Consider the following 15,507-nt stretch of genomic DNA (forward strand, 5'->3'; position numbering starts at 1 on the left):
CTGATAAGTACCTAATTGGAATACTGACACTGCTTTCCTAATACCAGTTCTCAATCTGTGCTCAAAACGCTAAGCTCTTCTCTCCTCTGATTCCATCAAACGTGGGGCAAATATGGATAACTCCTCAAATTTTTGCTTAAAATCGGTAAGTGTCATGTTTTCTAGCATCAGCTTAAAAAACTCAGCTTCCTTATTGTCTCTTAAAATAGCTTGAAAGTACTTTTGAAGCACTATTTCTTTAAACTCATCCAATGTAAAGATACACTGTTACCCCTCGATGTGGGATCTAGTAGTCATCTCCCACCAATAACCTACTCCATTCTTCATCTTAAATGCTGCACAAAGGATTTTTTTGCATTAGTACATTCCATAAACATGAAGATACGCTCAAGATAGCGAAACCATTCTTCAGTAGCCAGTGGATCGAAGACACCTTCAAATATGGGTGGGTGCATCTTGCGAAATTGTTCTATAATTGAAGATGTTCCAAGCCTGCCTCGTGATTGTTGAGGTGGTTACTGTTGCAGCATCTTTCGCATAGCAACTAGTAATTCTTGTACTAAGTTAACTCATATCTAAACCTTAAATATGGGGATTGTATATTAGATGCCATTCAGGTCAATTCAACTATCCTGATATTGTTGACGATGATAGAATATTTGAGTATAAATAATGTTGTTTTTGTTCAATATATTCTCATTGTTTCCAATAAGATTTGACTAAATGAGCTTTACATATTTACTTTTTTTAGCAAGTTTACAATATTGGTTTTCGTTTTTTTGATTTGAATAACACACAACTGAAAATGTTTTCAGGTGAGGAGGACGGTCACAAGTGAACCACTTAAATCCTAAGCTCACCTTAGACAGTTTAAGTCTTTTTGATAAAACCTTTCAGTCTTATGGATATGCGAGTTGAGAAAACTCAAACAATAAATTTCTTGAATTTTTTTTACATTATCATTGCTTCACTTAATTACTTTTCTAATTCTTATCATGCTCTATGGAAATAATTACCGCGTTAAAATTTCTGTAAAATATAATAATTTAACTTTTTACAAAGAGTATATATCAAGGTCAAGCAATCACTTGTTAACTTTAAAACTAAAGTAATTTCATACCTTAGATCGTTGGTTAGAAGTTGATCATGCCGATCCTGATATCGTGTGGGTCAAAATTTATATAAAACTTTAACATATAAAGAAATCTAAAATTTTAATTTCACGAAGTCTGGAATAAAGATTGACTAGGCTCTAATACCATGCTGTAACACTCCAAAACCTATGTCCCAAAGGTTACTCAAATAATCCCTTTAACCATTATAAAAGTTGATCGACAGATTATAATAAAACAAATTTGAAGAACTTTGCGGAATAAAATAAGTTATTTTATTATCTCATAAAACTGTCAATTAATCTAATCTATTATTGTAATATAAATCCAATATTTCTTTTTAAAAATTCAATATAGATTTTGAACAATAAATAAATAAAATTCTATTTTGAAAAATATTTTTCTAACTAAATACTAAATATTAAAAGAAAATAAAATTCTTCATCTAACAACACGGACTCTATCAGCAGTAACAACCTCCAACTTCAATCTATCAAGTATTTGTAAAAATAATTTAGAGCATGAAATGAGTATAAAAATACACTCAATATAGATTTCATGCCAGTAGTTTCACAATTTAATAGAAAAAGTAAGTAAAATATTCACTTATCATAATTTTCTAGTAGGCTAGAAACGTAACTGTCTCATTCCCCCTTAGATCATATCTATTCCCAATCTCCATTTAGGATATTTAAGCCTATCACCGATTTCTATGTAGATCTATATAATAATACTAGATGATATTACCCACACAATCCCTCTTTACTTTGGATAAATAATAGCACGTAAAATATTTAATTTAAAATATTAAAAAATGGAAACACAAAAATCACTCAACATTTAGAGAAATCGATACCTATTTGCTAAATTTCTTATATACTTGAGCTATTTAGGACTGAAATTTTTTGCACACGAATCTCGAACACGCCAAAAAAGATTTTCATTTCTTTTCATTTCTCTCTCTCTCTCTCTCTCCCCTTTTTTTCCTAACGTTCTCTCTTGTTCTTTTCTCTCTCCCCTGTTTTCTGTAAGTTGGCATCAATTGAATGCATATCTATACTAATTAAATAGTTGTGATAATGTTAATGATCTACCTAGAATTTTAATAGGACTCTTAATTGGAATTCAAATTGAACTCTTAACAAATAACATTATCAAAGAAAATTATGATAAGATTTTAGTATAAATATGTTAAAATTCTAAATTTATCTAAATACCTTTATATCAAATAATTCGACAATAATTCAATATATATCCAAATATTAAATTCTAATTTCGTTAAAATTCTTATTTTCAATAATTAAGATTATTAGCACAAAGTCCCTATAAAACGGTGTGTGTGTATATATATATTTGACTACCTTGCTACAAAAAAAAATAATAATAAAAATAAAAAGCGACAAACAAGAAGAATGCATAAAAAGTGATGGACCTAGTGAATAAAATATTGCATTTTTCCTATAAAAATATGCTTGCTTTTCCTTTTTGTTTGTTTCAAATTATAGACCACATTCCTATTTAAGAGTGCAAGTAATTTTTAATTTTTCTAATATTTCAGTATTTAATGTGCATTGTTATTTTAAAATATGAATTATTCTTATTTAAAGAATTACTTAATATAAGAATATTTTAGAAAAAATATAATTAAAATTTATATTTATATTTATATCAATTACATTTTCTTAATTTGTGTAAAGATAGAAGTAATCCTATTTTTTATGGGACAGAGGGGGTAGTTAAAAAAATAGAAAAGGGAAATAAACAAATAATTGAATTCTTTGTTTTGTAAATGAATAACAATGTATCGAATTAGTATCGATAACCTCATGCACTCGAACTTTAACACCAAACCTAGGAAAATATTTTTTTTGAATTATCTATAAATAATATATTATTTTTAAAATAAACATTTTCTTCTCAAAAAGAAAATGAAAAATTACCGATTTAATCCTTAATTTTGAAGATTCAAAGATACTCGGGATAAAAATGGTTGAGCTCCTTTTTGATGACATTATACTGATAAATTTGAGGGCAAATGATATTTTAGTAGTGATTTTTTGAAAAAAAATGTGGGATTAAAAAGTATAGAACTTGAGTTTACGTGTAAAATACTTTATTATGTGAATGTGCGCCTGAAAATGACATGATCTATCCCGAATCACCCTATAGACCTGAAATGTGATGTGTGATGTGTCGATGGCAGATGTTGATTTGATGCCAAATCCAGTATTAAAGTTGACCATGAGCTACTAGTAATTATATGCCAAATCAATTGCTTATGAAAAATATCACGTAATAAGCCCAAAAAAATTATTTCGTGCTTTATCAAAATGAATCATATCACTCGATATGTCTTGTGGCTATCACTTTGAAATCATCAGGTTCCTCCAACTATAAAAAATCAATTTCTACCTATAGGAAAAATCATGGACAAAGATATGAGTTGATAGTTCAGTGAGTGGAAAAGTTCGAAAATAATTATACTTTCTCATTCAAACATCTTTATCAAAAATCGAATTGATATCATTAAATAGTTTACATTATAACAACATATAATAATAATAATAATAATAATAATAATAATAATAATAATAATAATAATAATAATAATAATAATAATAATAATAATAATAATAATAATAATAAAAGATGTGAGATATCCTCATAACATTGTAAAATATCATCACATACTCACATCAAATGTACTGAAAAATTCATCAAAAATGTACTATCTGACTGAAATATGTAATATGGTCATGCGAGCGTGGATTGTCCCTTGGGCTAAGCACTCTCGATATAGGCCTCAAGCCACCTCTGTGAACGCAAGTGAATTTCAAAAGATCCCTCATAATCAGTTCTAGACACGATCAAGGCTACTCGGTTAACTATATATACACGTTCAAGGCCCTTCAGTGAATTAGAGAAAGTATAAAATCATGGTACTTTTCTAATCGATCTTAATACAACATATGTCTCACATTCCAATTCATAAATGTACCATATACAATCTTTGAAATTTTGTATCATAGTAAAAGAAATTTTTTATAATAATCATGTAATCGAACATATAATTGCACATAATATAATAATATATCAATACTAGAAAATATTAAAATTTTTCCACTCACAATCTATGGATGGCAATTTGGTTATATTGACGACCATTTTCAAACTTTCACATTACTACCGGACGGTATGATAACTCAAATTAAAACTTGACAAGGAAACTAATGCAAATCCACTATGTAATTTCTCAACTTCTATATTTATTCTTAGGTGTTTACTTCTCTAACTTTTCATCTCTTTAATTATTTATCAACAAACCACCACACATAATCAAATCCATTAAATTACTATACTTTCTTAAAATCATTATCTTATCCATACACAAAACCTATACATGATTTAATCCAATACCTAGACTTTAACAATTATCATTTAGTTCCATTCAAACTTGTAAAATCTTAGAAACCGAAGGTTTGACAAAAACAACACTAAAATCCCACAGTATTGATGCCTGGCACCTATTTCTACATATTGAAATCTATCACTTAATCCGTTGACAGGAATAGCACTTTTTGGGATTAATTTAAAAAATAGCACCCGCATAGGATTTTGTCCAAATATTGCTTATAATAATTGCTTAACAATGGAGAAATCAACCTCAATTCCTTAAATTTATTGTTTTACATCATATAATCACGAGAAATAAAAAAATAAGTATATATTTCATGAATCCATTTTGAAAGTTTCATTATCTTCATTACATTTCAACTTCAATATTCATTTTCCCTTTCTAAATCCATAAATATAAGCAATTATCCATAAACCCAAAAATCAAATATCATTCCTAAATAAGTATGTATTTTGCTTATCTCTGCAAATTGAAGAACCCTAACTCAATTAATGCTTTGTCATCCATTCTTTATTATTCTTCTTCTTCTCGTTTTCTTTCATTCCTTTCTTCTTTCCCCTTTCTTCTTCTTGTTTCTCAATTCTTCTATCTCTGCTCTTTGTTCTTGTCTTCCCCCAAAATGATAAGTAGGCATCGACGCAGTTTGGTTTAGGCCGGTTTCGGCTCCAACCTAAAATCAAAATCAAATTAGTTGGTATGGACAAATTTCAGTCCAAACCAAACTAAACCAACAGTTTGTTGGCTAGAACTTTCAGTCCAAATTGATTTTTTTTTTTTTTGAAAAAAAATTGTTCCAATTTTAGGCTCACTTAGATTTCAAAAACTAAAATAACAAAATAATTTTATATTACAAGAACTATTGATTGACAAAAAAGTCAGGTTAATAGAGAAGAAACTTAAGAATTTTGTTGCTTTTATATATTATGTAGCCTGTTTGTCCGAGTAGGGAAAAATATTAAACCCTTGTTTGATTCTCATACTTCATACAATTCATTTTTTCAAAACTCATTTTCAACCACACACTCTTCAATGAAATAACATTACACACAAATTCAAAACTTTTCTTTAATTTTTAACAACGCATTCTCTATCAATCTACTATTCAAAATGCATTGTTCCTCCTAAAATGGGGATCAAATAAGGGCTAAGTATAACAAAATGAATTTGTGAAAGAAAATTTCTAGTGCTATTACTTACCGGAACATCGTAAATTGGAGGGAATCAAGTTATAGTTATAAGATTAGGGCTTATTTTTTGATTTTTATTTTTCCTAAGCTAAAAAAAAAGTGAACATAAAAGTAGGTTGGGTTGGTTCGGTTAACCAACAGGTTGAGACTTCAAAACATGACTGAACCGACCCACCATGATTTTCTTTAAAAGAAAATCAAATCAAATCAATTACTTGTGTCAAACCAAACCGAACCGTTCTATTTGATTGGTTTGGTCGATTTTTCAATTTTTTTTGGTGCACACCTAACGACAAGGATAGATTGGATTGAAATGTTTAATGTTTAAGAGATAACTATTAAATAATTGCAAGTCAAGTCACCCTCCTTCATATAACATAACATTTAGTCCTTAAATTTTCAATAAAAGAAACTAAATCCCTAGATTCATTTATTATTTCATTTCTAGCCCTCATATACTTGAGAGATGAGTTGAGTCTTTTGTCGAGATTAACTATCATTCTCGATAGATGAACTATCAAGACTGACAGTTAATCTCAATTTTTCTCGAGACACAACAGTTTCTCGAGGATCAGTTTGGCAATCATCCATCCATGTCTAACGTTGGTTCATCTGAACATTACATGTGTGTTTGGCATTAACATGTATGAAATATTATAATCTTTTTTTGATTTTTTGTTGTACCTTGGTCAACATAACCATCTTCAGTTCATCCAAACGTTACACGTGTGCTTGGCATTAATATATACGAATTATTACAATTTGACTTTTTTTTTTGCTTTCCTGCTGTACCTTTTTCTTGAGATGAATTTTGAATTTTTTGTTTTGCGAAAATTCATGGTTGCACGTCCACATTTCGAAAAGATGCAATTTCTAGTACCTAGAAATCGTCATGGAGCATTTTGATGACCAACACCTCAAAGATTTTCACAACTCATGCCTCGGGTTCGTGGCCGAGGTTCTAGACATACAATTCTCTATCCAATTATTCCAATAACTAGTGTTCAGATCCATCCAAACTGATAAGATAAACGAATTGTGGTTCAATGTACAAGGGCATTTGACTAGGTTCGGATTGCGAGAGTACGCAGTCTTAATGAGATTAAAATGTGGTTTCCCTCGGTAAGGCGATCGGTTTACTCATGTGATGGAAAAAAGGAGATTCAAGGACAAATATTTCAAATCGATGTAGAAGATTTTGTGTCCACTCGAAAAGATTTTTCTTTGATTGTCGATGCCCCGAGTTGATCAATACAAGCTCAACCTTGCTCTAATTGTCAAAGGAGTATTTGACGCTCTGAATAATAATATGAGTGCCAATTCCAACGCATTGTTAATCATTGACGACCTCAACATATTTTTTTACTACCTTTGGGGATAGAGTGTGATACAATCGTTTGTTGAGGGAATTTAAGGGTAGTTGGGTTAGAAAATTTCATGAGACTAAGAAAAAAGAAGGAGAATGAGATTAGTTGTACAATTCACGACTTTCCCATTGTCATGCAGGTATGGATAAATATTTTAGATGATATATTCTTTATTTTGACACAAATATATTGTCATGTCTATATAAACTCTTCTCACAATGGCATTTTTCAGACAAATTTGGACGTTTGAGGCAGTATCTGAAATTGATGAATGGTTTGGTCAAAGGCCTGGATAATGATTGCCACGGCTTCTTAGCTAGACATCTACAAAGTAACTACAGCAATGTACATATGAGGTATTCTTCAAGAACTTATAGGTATATGATCATGTTGAATGTAATCAATCTTTTCATTTGGCAATTGTATACAATATATACTTATAGACACTTAATTTCTATTTTCGCAGCTACACATGTATGCAACACTACGTTCCACTGAAAACAAGCGTGATCAAGCATATATCTCGATGCTCGTATCGTTTGAAGATCGTATTGTGCTTGCATTAAATGTTATTGCCTAGAATATATCGCTCCACAGTTTTAAGCAAAGTATGTGGAAAGTGAAGGTAATGACGTATTATCTATCGGGATGCCATTGAAAAAGAGACTGGAGAAGGAAGCTAAGTGGATGAGACGTCTGGTGTTGATGACCAATCGGGTAAAAATAGTGATCGTGACGAGTCAAGTGAAGATGACAGTGAAATTGACAACGATGACTAATCAAGTGACGGTAGAAGAAATGACAGCAATGGTGAAAATATCCTTGGAGGGCATACGAGTTCGTTTTCTATGCCTCGCGCGCCTAGACATACTTCTCACGTGTATGCATCGTCAACATATGGATGACAAGCTGCAACTTCTGGAGCAATCTTGTCAAAAGCGAAAGTTGGGGAATTGTTATTGGGAAAATGAATCATCATTGAAATGCGACCCGAACAGTGTGACCTCCGAATTTGTAAGATTTAGGGAGTTCATAACTACACTTGTGACCTAATCCGATTCCACCAACTTTGCAACTATGGCAGATGTTGATGAGCGCAGAATTACTGCAAATTTACAACAAGGTATGTGTGTTACTTGTTTAAAACTTCAGATTAATAAATATAATGTCATTTCTGCAGTACCTATACTGCGAATCACTGACATGTTTGTTAATATTACAACTGTGATTTAGAAGTAGATAGAGAAGGCTTCAACCCATGCTCGGATGACCATGACGTTCCATTGCTTAGTAGAAGCTATGAGGTGAATGGTACGTGCATTAATCTGTAAGAAATTCAAGATTTTAAATACTCTCATCTCATTCTGTAGTACGAAAATTACAAATATTGAATTCCTTCACATTCATTGCAATTGTTTTTTCAACTAGATGGATGAGGTATCAACCCGTTCCTGGATGACCATGTGGGTCCGTTGGCTACTGAACTGCAATAAATGAATGGTATATGCATTAGTTATGAGGAAATATACATTTGGTATTACACTCTCATATCATTCCCTAGTATGCAAACTAGAAATATTGAAATTGTGTTTGCTAATATTGCAAATATTGTTTTCAAGTAGATAGAGGAGGCAAGGAGCCTATAGTGTCGTGCCTGAACAACGATGAAGTTCCTTTGACTTGTGGCGTGACGGAGGGGGACAGTAAATATTGTATTGCAAAAGTTATACTATGTCCAAAATTCGAATGTTTACAATAAGTATGTTGAGTGCAAAGCTACTATTGAATTCTGACCCTGATTTAAGTACGAATGGTGAAATAATGTTAGACAACATTGCAGACACCATTATGCTTCCGACGTCTACTGGCATGGTCCTACCTGAAGGTAAGTACACATGAAAATTGATTACCACCAATTACATGCAGGAAACTTTAAGATAAGATGGTACACATGAATTAAGATTCACAATTTTCATAAATTAAGACGAAATTTAGGGGATAAACGTACACTTAGACCTGAAACCATCACACCAATTGTTACTCAAGAAAATTCGAGCTGTGATTTGGTGATTTTGCACTAAATGGCGATAATTGCTTCCTTCCAAGAATTTGGTTATAAATAGCATGACATGACTTTCTTTTGAGTTGCATTTAAACACTTTTCTAGCTCTGTGATGCTTTATACATAATGATATACAAATAATTTCACTTAATATGATTATATTGATATAATGGGTTCATCCATGGAAAGCAACAAACCGTTCAACCTGAATGAGCCTCTCTGCTAATACCCGGTTCGTTCCCATTTTTTCCATCATAATTTCGTCGGATGCTGAAGAAGTCAACCCTCGAAGTGGTAGGAGAGTCATTTTAGCTATTCCTTTTCCAACCTGGACGAAATTTCAAGCCTCGCAGTCACCGAACAGTGTACTTGATGATGTGTTCGAGTTCATGGTTTCGTTCAAAAGATTGATTCGACAATAATGAGTCATTGCGATGTTTTCACTTCCTGAGATAATTGTCGTAAGTTTGAACGATTCTAATGAAGATAGTAGGGGAACATTCATGTATCTAATACAGATAAAATTTAATGAAATAGATAGTATAGAGTGTAATAAACAAAAACGTAATGAGCTTAGCTTTCTTCAGTAAAAAAAGTGGAGACTATGGTAAAGAGAAACATTACAGCAAAAGTTGATTAAATAATATATTAAATCTTGCTGTTCAAAGCTATAATCTGAAGGTAATGAAGGTAATTTCAAAGTCCAAGGTATTTGGGTCGATGACTACTCGTCGCGACTTTTAGAATCTTTGTAGAGCCCCGAAAATTTTCATAGATTAGAATTAATTATTTTATATGCTATATTTTTAACATTTTGAAAAGTGAAGGACTAAAGTGATATATATTAAATTTCAATTTTATTTGGATCAAATATTTAGATATTGATGGAACGATAATAAGTATGTGAATATTGCGCTAATTGAATAGATCATAATTAATTATACATATTAGATTTGAAAAAAGGTTAATTTGGGTAAGCAAAGTCCAAGTTATAGAGATCGAAAGATAGTCTTAAATGGTAATTTAGTTAATTTATGCATTTAGAATTTAAATGTGACACGTATTGGTGAGTTATTAATTGTTTTTTATTAATTAAAGGATTTTGTATAAAAAAAATTGGAGTTATGGGGCAGCCACGTGTGTAGGGTTGTTCAAAATGTTATCAATTAACTTTTATTTTATTATTCTAATAATTTGGTGTAAAATTCCTAGCGAGTCTTGTTTCCCATACAATTGTTGTTTGAGATATTTCGTTTTAGACGATAGAGGTGTGCTCCTTGAAACATGGAATTTTCTATACGAAGTCCAATATTTTTATCCCCATTTTTATAGAGTTTTGTTATATAACCCCCATTTGGTACTCATTTTTTTAAAATGTATTTTTCTTTTTTTTTTTTTCAACCACACATTCTTTATTAAAACAGAAAAAGAAAATGAATGAAAAATCTTGGCAACCTAATGCGTCCCCTCCATTATTTTATTCGATGGTATGCAGATTTTTCAACGTTCACACCTTAAACTAGGTGCCAACCAGGACCAAAAGACCACAGAAAAGTCACTACACGTGTTAGCACTTAACTCCAGAATGAAAAGAAATGATGAATTTACAGAAGATTCAGATTGGTTTTGTGTTTTCCAAAGTCAAACGGAATGGCAACTTACTGATTCCTTGATCCAAAAAATGCTGCAATCACAATTTACCGTTGCTCTCATCTATTTTTTAACGTTTCTCAAATTTTCCGTTGCAGCAGATACACTTTCTGCAAACCAAACCATTCGCGATGGGCAGATTTTAGTCTCTGAGGGAGAAATATTCGAGCTGGGATTCTTCTCCCCTGGCATTCCAATAACAGGTTCTTAGGAATATGGTACAAAACTACTCCGGATGTTGTTATTTGGGTTGCAAATAGAAATAATCCCATTATGGACTCGCAAGGGATCTTGTCCATAGCCAGAAATGGAACTTTACTTCTTAAGAGAGGCAAAATCATTATCTGGTCATCAAATATGTCAAGTGTTGCATCAATTCCAGTTGTACGCCTCTTAAACACTGGAAACCTTGTAATTATGAACTCAACTTCTCAACAAAACTACACATGGCAGAGTTTTGATTACCCGTGTGATACCAGGTTACCAGGAATGGAACTGGTAGACTACCTTGGATAGGGTCAAGATAAATATTTGAAGTCTTGGAGAAGTTCTCATGATCCGTCCATTGGAGAATTTTCCGACAGGATTGAATATAATGGTGGCCTAGTTGAAATGGTTGTCTACCACGGGAAGATAAAAAGAAGCCGCCGCAGCCCATGGATTGGGCATTACACCAGTAATCTCCCTTTCATTCTCACTACACCTTTTAAACCGGTTTTGGTATTCAATAAAGACAGGATTTCACTCTATGATAACAGCTCATTAATCACGAGATTAACTTTAGACAAATCAGGCTTTCTCCATCGCTATACTATGAATGAGAGCAAAAATGGGTGGAATCTTGTTCACACTTTTCCACGTGATTCTTGTGACAATTATGCTCGGTGTGGTCCTAGTGGTATCTGCAGAATTAGTCAGGTACCAATATGTGAGTGTCTGAAGGGATTCGCCCCAAGATTTCAGAAGGATTGGGACGTGCAAGATTGGTCCGGTGGATGTGTTAGAATTAAGCCAATAAATTGCCAGAATGGAGACGGGTTTCTTGGGGTGGAAGCTAACTTTCCTGATAGGTTCCAGTTTCAATTGAATACTAGTATGAGTTTCAATGAATGCCAAGCTCAGTGTTCCAAAAGCTGTTCCTGTACAGCTTTTGCTACCCCTTATATAGATGGAGTCAGTAGCTGTTTGATGTGGTTTGGGGATTTAATTGATATTAGAGAGTCTCCTGAAGCAGATAGCAAGGTGAACATCTACATTCGTTTGCCAGCTTCAGAACTAGGTAAGTCTTCTGGTAATCACTCTTAGTTTCTAAGACATGTATCTACTCGTGAACGTAGAGAATTTAGAAACCATAAATGGGAGTAGGACGGACGATCGCCTATAGGTGGTAGGGTAAGGTGGGTGGTGCGGACCGGGTCTAGAGCTCGTGAAACTCATGTATACTAATCGCATGTTACACAAAATAGCCAATTTCTCTGTAGTATAAAAATTTTAGGTCATGTTGTCTTCTGGATCATGTATACTAATGATGCTCAGCCCAATCATTGATCCGGCCAATGCACTGAGGTTGATTGGTTCACATGAGATCAGGGCAAGTAGACCTGCTTGGACCAGTAAGCAAACCAAGTCATCTCATGGTTGGGCCACCTATTCCAGTCTAGGTTCTACAAATATGATCATATGAGATTCATAAATTTAACCTAATATTTTAGTTCATATTGATGGAGATAAGAATAGAATGTCGATATACATCAATAGAAACACTCTCAAGTATCCATATTTAACTTGAAGCTTTTTGCCAGTTGAAATTGAGAAAACTCAGTTTTATCTGTGGGTAAGGACGGTCCAAAACAGAACAGAGTTGAGATCCTTTGCAATGTTAGTTATATTAAATTCTAAAAGCCAGCATCATATTAAGCAACCAAATTTTATAATCAAGATTCAGAAGGGGAATACAAGAGAGAAAAATCAACTAATGTTATTTCTTGTAGTTTATATCAGAAAGCCAGAAGCTCTAGATAACCAGTTAAATTAAAAAAGGATTCATGTGGAGAATAATTACATCAGCTGCTTTTTTTCATTGCAGAATCTAACAATGTTTTAGGTAAGAAGAAGAAAAGGCCCGCAAAGATAATCTTCATTTTGACTGCTGTCGGAGTGCTTATCTCTGCTTTAATCTGCTGGGGCACACTTCTAAAGAGAAGACTAACAAGTAAAGGTAATAAAACTTATCCTCTGTTCTTTCTCACAGAAGTTTTATTACAAGTGCAGCAAAGTGCTTGAGAATACATAAATCACAGTAACCTTGCATTAAAGCCCTAAGGCAATGATTGTTTTATAGGAGAAGAAAGGAAAACTGAAGGCCTAGAATTACCTTCATTTGGTTTGGCAACTGTAGCTACTGCCACGGATAACTTCTCCAGCAAAAACATGATAGGTGAAGGTGGTTTTGGTCCTGTTTACCGGGTAATTTCTCTAGCGAAAACAGATGTGTTGCCTTTTATCTTTGTATGAATTTATCACATTAACATTTGTATCTTATATTGCATATTAAGGGTAGGTTATCAGATGGACAAGGAGTAGCAGTAAAAAGACTGTCCAAAACATCTAGACAAGGTATTGAAGAAATCAAGAATGAAGTGAATCTGATTGCCAAAATCCAACACAGAAACCTCGTCAGATTATTGGGATGTTGCACTAAAAGAGACGAAAGAATGTTAATCTATGAGTACATGGAGAACAGAAGCTTGGATAATTTTATTTTTGGTATGACCTTAGAAACCCTTTATCTGATTAATATGTTTTGTAAATCATTATGCTTGATCCAAGGGGATCAAACATGTAGTTTTAACAATTAAAACTGTGCAATTCTGAGCAAATGAAGATAAAAGGACAATATTGTCATGGCCCAAGCGTTTTGACATTATTATGGGGATTGCTCGTGGATTTCTCTATCTTCATCACGACTCCAAATTAAAGATTATCCATAGGGATATCAAAACAAGCTAGATGAATATCTAAATCCGAAAATTTCAGACTTTGGCTTGGCAAGAATTGTTGGAGGGGGTCACGATATAGAAAGAACAAAAAGAGTTATTGGGACATAGTAAGTTTCAATTTCTCGTTAACTTTAGTTAAAAAATTAATTGTTTGCACAACATCATATGACCATTGATCAATAACTTTATACAGTGGCTATATGGCTCCTGAATATGCCTTTGATGGGAAGTTCTCAGTAAAATCAGATATATTTAGTATGGGTGTTGTCTTGTTAGAGATAGTGACCGGCAAAAAGAACAGAAGTTTCAGATACATGGATCACTGTGATAGCCTTCTAGGACATGTAAGTAGTGCGAGCAAATTGAATTTTACTTTTATTTGTAGCTTTTGGTACTTTATAATTATATCTCTACTAGTTTTCTTGCGAGCTACAAAACTCGTCTAAGTCGATCAATTTTCATAGGCATGGCTCCTTTGGAAAGAAGACATGGCCTTGGAACTAATGGATGAATGTTTGAAAGATTCATATGTTGAATCTCAAGTGAAGAGATGTATACACGTGGGCTTATTATGCGTTCAGAAACACGTAGATGACAGGCCATTTATGTCCAATGTGCTTTTTATGCTAGGAAGTGATCAGGAGGGAGCAAATTTTCCTGATCCCAATGAACCTGGATTTTTCATGGGAGGGAGTTACAATATTGAAGAAACTTGTAAACTGCATTACAATAATGAAGAAACTTGTAAACCGAGCCAAATTCAAATGCAGTGAGTATCACTGATATAGAAGCCAGATAGAGAAGGTTCAACAAAATGATAATTTTGCAGAACATGCACATAATCATGCTAATATAATAGCACTGTTTTTAATGAGTAATGCTATGTACTATGTAGCAATAGTGGCGCTACACATGGGTACAGTTATTTTTTTTAGTTCTTTATTTTTTAAAGTTCTTATTTAATTAAAATCGAGGTTATGTATCTTTTCTTTTAAAAAGCAATTCTTTGAGGAAAAGGGAGCCTTGGTATTTGCTGTAAGCCAGTTGGTTTCTTTAAGGTTAACACCAGTCAAGTAAAGATATGGAGAGAGATGAGAAAGCAATTCTAAGTTCTTGAATCTCAGCTGGTGACAATATGGACAAGTGAATACAAAAATTTCAAGTCTGCAGGTTGGTAACTTTCCGATGTTCATGCTTAAATTTCATGAGTCTTAAATTCTTGAAGGAACCAATGAATTTTGTTATTTGATTACTACCTCCGAAATCATATCCCCTTAGGTCCAGTCCAAGTAATTCAAATGCTGCATCTCAAGCAAGGGATGATAATAAGAAACATTCCCGTGAGCAGTTAAGTTGCTAGATGCCACACCCTTCCATTTGCAGCATTCACTTTTGTCTTTGTCACTTCCTAGGGACGAGAGAAAGTCATAGTCGTCTATAAGGCCTTGATTAAACTTGAAAAGAGCTCGTCCCCAGAAGCAGAGAGCGAAGTCAGTTTCATGCACAGAGAAGATACGAATAACGATAAATTAAGTACTTTGATAATTCTTATATACTCCATTTTTTTATTTTTTTTCGAAGGATATCGCGTTTAGAGTGAAATTTCTGAGTTTTGAGTTCTTTGATTCAACTAAAAATTATTTATCAAGACTGAAATCTCCTTTTCTTGCATTCTTCAATTTCATTTCTTTAACAAGTTTATTCGAATTTTGTTA

At 32.9% G+C, this 15,507-nt stretch overlaps 1 pseudogene; it reads left to right on the top strand.

The window, feature by feature from the left end:
* The first annotated feature begins 10,664 nt into the window (after positions 1-10,664).
* On the top strand, positions 10,665-14,666 carry LOC111395725 (annotated as a pseudogene).
* Positions 14,667-15,507: the final 841 nt, after the last annotated feature.

Source organism: Olea europaea, chromosome 6, assembly GCF_002742605.1.
Source record: "Olea europaea var. sylvestris chromosome 6, O_europaea_v1, whole genome shotgun sequence".
Lineage (NCBI taxonomy): Eukaryota > Viridiplantae > Streptophyta > Magnoliopsida > Lamiales > Oleaceae > Olea > Olea europaea.